Source organism: Brachyistius frenatus, unplaced genomic scaffold (assembly GCF_029030835.1).
Source record: "Brachyistius frenatus isolate BFR_SWC_R1_liver_20210118 unplaced genomic scaffold, ASM2903083v1 Contig_61, whole genome shotgun sequence".
Classification (NCBI taxonomy): domain Eukaryota; kingdom Metazoa; phylum Chordata; class Actinopteri; family Embiotocidae; genus Brachyistius; species Brachyistius frenatus.
Window position 1 is genome coordinate 638,992 of NW_027210660.1, and position 4,743 is coordinate 643,734.

Below are 4,743 nucleotides of genomic sequence, written 5' to 3' on the forward strand. Positions count from 1 at the left end.
TGGGACCTAGTTGATATAAATACTATCCAATCACAAAAGCCTTCTTCTGAATGAGGCTAACCGAGAGAGGGAGGGGAGGGAAAGTGAATTGAAATAGAGATGGAAATTGAGGTAGTGATGTCAGGGTGGGTGGCAAAGTAAATTTGGAGAGGTAGAAGCTGCCAGAAAGTGAGTGAAGCAGAGTAGATGAAGACAAAGAATGAGTGCAGAAATTTAACCTGGAATATAAGAAGAAGTCGACATGTCAAAGACTTAGGGAGGGACAATCATTAATGGAGCCGCACAGGGAGAGAAAACAGTAAATTACAGGTATGAGGCGTGCAGTGGTATAACAGTATATCCTTTCTATTATAATCAGCAGTATTTTTGATTCATGGCAGGTAAGATGAAAAATACAGGGATCTGTGTGTGTGTGTGTGTGCTGACACAATCCTCCCCAGCTGCAGGTCACCTTGTCTGAGTTTCTGTTCTTCCCTCCTGCAATTTGGACACTGTGATATTCATATTGACACACATAGATATTGGGTTAGTGCACAGTTGTAGTGTTGAGCTGGCGTGTTGCAGGTGCGGTGATGGTGGGGCTGCAGGAATCAACCTGTTCCCCTGTTGCTAAGTCACACCTTCTAATGAGAGATAACAAATCGGTGCCAGTCCCTTCATACAAGGCAGGAAGACACAGATTTGTCACACACCAGCACATTTTTACTCCTGTACCTTTTGATTTTTATTAGAATCTAGCGGAGTTTTATTGCTTATCACAGATGCTGTGCATTAGTATTGAGTACACAGTATGTCAAGTGATAAGCAACAACAAACTGCAGCACAAGAATATTTGAGATCAGTGTCGCTGACACTCATCTATAATTAGTACACAGGAGAGCACTGACAACTTTAATTTCCACGCAGCGGATAGCTTGGTTACGATTGTTCCTGAAAAGGGGATTTGTTTATGTTTTGATGTTAAAAATATACGCTGGCTGGTATATCACTCTTTGATATATATATATAAAAAAAAAAAATCCTCGTGGCTCTACCTTTTAATCCTGTTTTAATGAGCTGCTAACACTTCACATAAGGACAGATGCTGTCTCTACTGTCTGATATGATATCAGATGTGTGTGTGTGTGTGTGTGTGTGTGTGTGTGTGTGTGTGTGTGTGTGTGTGTGTGTGTGTGTCTGTCTGAGGGTGTTGTCATGTAGGCTGCATTTGGCAGACAGTCATGCCCCATGTGCTTATCTGTTCAGTCAACCATATTTGTTTCCCAGTTTCATGAGGGAATTGCACTCAATCCTCTGAACATTTAAATGCAGCCACACACACACACACGCACATTCTCTCTCTGTACTTGACGAGCAGTTTAAATGAGCAAAACATGATTTATCAGTTCTGCTGCTCTGCAAACTTGGTTTATATGGTGCCGTGACGTTGTCTGACATTTCCCTGAAGTGGTTTTATTATTATTATTATTGAAGCTTTTATAGCTCAGGTGTTGGTTCATTTGTCAATAAATCTATAAATTATACTGCCACTCTGTGTCTAGAGGTGTGTACTGCACATTTATTATTTTCACATCAGTAATAATGATCCAATCATGTGTTGATAGAATTTTAGTGACATACTTATGGGTTCAGTTTTCATCAGGGCCAAACATGATAAAAGCTGATCTTCATTATGATGGAATGTGCTTTGGAAAGAAGCTTCAGCATTGATGTTTGTCCTGCAGAAGCCTCAAATGTACATACATATTTATGCTTAAAAATGTTTGTATCTGCTTGATCAAGAGAAATACTTCATGAGTGAAACATTTTCTTAAATAACACATTTCAATCAATCAATGCACAAATATATAGATTCTTCATTATGCTGTCTATACACTGATACTTCAACATTGTTTCTTGATGAAATTCACTGTGTTCTTTTTGTCTTTTTTTATGCAGTTGTAATCTAATTTTCTACTCATTTTTCATAGGCCATCTTCAAAATAGACCATCCACCTCTGTGAAACATCTGGCCCGTACACACACGCACTTCATTCTAACAGTCTGCTGAAAACTTGCTCAATCCCCCTGCAGTATTACAGTCATGCGTGCTGAAGTGCCATTTCAAACAGATGCAGGAAGGCAAGCGTAAACATGCACACACAGACACACACACACACACACACACACACACACACACACACACACACACACACACACACACACACACACACACACACACACACACACACACACACACTCAAAGGCAACAGGTATGCATTCTCACACTGTAATTCACCTGATGCAGTAGAACAAATTATTTTAATGTGGTCAGTGTGCAGGATGAAGGGAGGAGTTTGAGATGCAACCAGAATTCTCCGGCATCCCTCTTGCCTCATTTATTCTTTTATTCATGTTACAACCAATCCCTGCCCTCCTCTTCATCTCTGACCTGATATGCTTTTCCAGCACAGATAATGACCACAGAGTAAATTCCTCACCGCTCTCTGTTATCCTCTCCCTGTTTCCACATATGCATGATGGGATAGACTGTGTATTGTGGTTTTGCAGTGTTGAGTGCTCCACAGCTCCACAGCTCCCTGCTACTCCTCGTTCTCCCGTCCCTTTGCTGCGGTGGCTGTGGTCATCCTGGCGACAGGCTGCATCTCTGCTGCTGCTTGCCTCTCTCTCATCACTTTGGTTGAAATAAAACAACATAAACTAACGCTGCTTTGTTGCTGTTTACACTCCCATTTCACAGGAGACATCCTTCAAGGCCACAGCAGTTGTATGTTGCACTGATTTTTATTTAAGTCGTATCAAAGCTACAGAACACAGAAGCAGCACTCATATGCAGCTTGTTTATGCCATCTGGCTTCTATATGCTGGGCTCAATACTGACAATGGTCTGATTTATCTCCTTTCTCATTGCTATGTCAATCATTGTGTTACTTTGGTCAAGAATATCGATACATATTGTGATGTGTCCTTGGTCATGTATAGATATGTTTATGAGAGATCACATATCTGGTATTATTGTGATACATCTAAAAAGTTAATTCTGTTCTTCATGTATATTTATGCTCCTTCCTTTTTTTGCAGGTTTCAGGCCAACTCTGTTGTTTGCTATCCCACAATGCCAGTAAGGTAACATATATTCCACTGAAACTGAACAGGTACAGAGGTTTGCTTCTACCGCAATGATGGAGTGTGTTAAGATGAAGAGAGAAAATTATGCTCTAAATCTAAAGAGCTTGCAGACATCTTCTGTTATAGTATCTAACTGTACTCTTTTATCCCACCGGGATTTCAGATGGCATATCATGGCCTGGTTTATCCAAATTTGTAGCATGCCAGCAGCATTATTTTGCACCACCCATGCATGAGCCTGTCACAGTCCTGTAACACTTACAAATGTATCTGCAGATCACAATTTACAGTCTTTCATTAAATGTTGCCTACATTTGCCATCCACAAATGCAGCATCCCAGTTAGTCTGGTAAATGGTCTGCAATTATATAGCGCCTTTTCACCTGGAGGTTTACAAAGCCCTTTACAAATTGTACCTCCCATTCAGGCATACAAGTGCAGCCATGCAAGATATGGGGTTCTGTTTCTCCCAAAAATATGTCGACATGCAAACCGTCTCCACAAATGTTTGTGTAAACAGTTACAAAACATTTGTCAACATCTATTTAACTTCGAACTGTTCTTGTTGTGCGTGTCATCCTGACGTATCGTCCTCTCTTTCATTTGACTGTTATAAAATTCAAAGAACTCTTCTTGTCGTTTGACGAGCACCACGATGACGTCATTTTCAAGTTGGATATTTGACAGACATCCAGGCCTCAGGACAGAATGTGTAATCACATGGCATACTGGGGGATTACAACAGGGAGAGTAGATTTGAGATTCATAACAGTCAAATGAACGAGAGGATGACATATCAGGATGACACGCACAACTACCCGGTCAAACAACACTTCTGGATGACATGTACAACAACAAGAGGATCCATGACGTGACAGAAGTGCAGTTCAAAGTTGAATTGACATCGACAAATGTATAGTCACATGTTCCATTGACATAGACAGCAGACGGTGCATATTTTCTGCACAAACGGAACCCCATAGCAAGTTGTCTGCATGTGACCTGGAGGAGTCGGGGATTGAACCGCCAACCCTGCGTTCAGTGGGCAACCTCTACCATCTGGCAAACTATGGCTCAGATGTTTGATTTAAAACTGGTTTAAGGGTTATTTTTTTCCCCCTATAGGCTGACTGCCTCTCAGGGATACTTGGGTGTCACCTGGGTCATCCTTTCCACATTCCTCTTGCTCTGTGTATGCCACCACAGATATCCTTTTAAAACACCTGTAGTTTCATCCCATAAACACTTTAAAGATACTGATATTGCAGTGTTTGATAAAAACCGCTGTAATGTGATTTTGTCATATTGTCTGACCCAAATATAACAGTAGGCCTGAAGTGTGCGTTTATGCATTATAGGTAAATAAGTTGATATTCCTTAAACAGTGATATTATAGCCTACATCACACGTTTCAGACAGAATAAGTATAATATCATTTTTATTTCTAGGCATTGCCCTGCATGTTACTGTTGTTGTTTGTGATCCGTCCAGTTGCCCTCCAAAAGCCCATTAAGTCAAACTGACATAAGTCATCTGCATGCCACGATGAAGGCGGCGGCGGCAGCAGCAGCAGCAGAGGGGCGGGGAGGGGAGTGGAGGGGAGGGGGCGCAGTC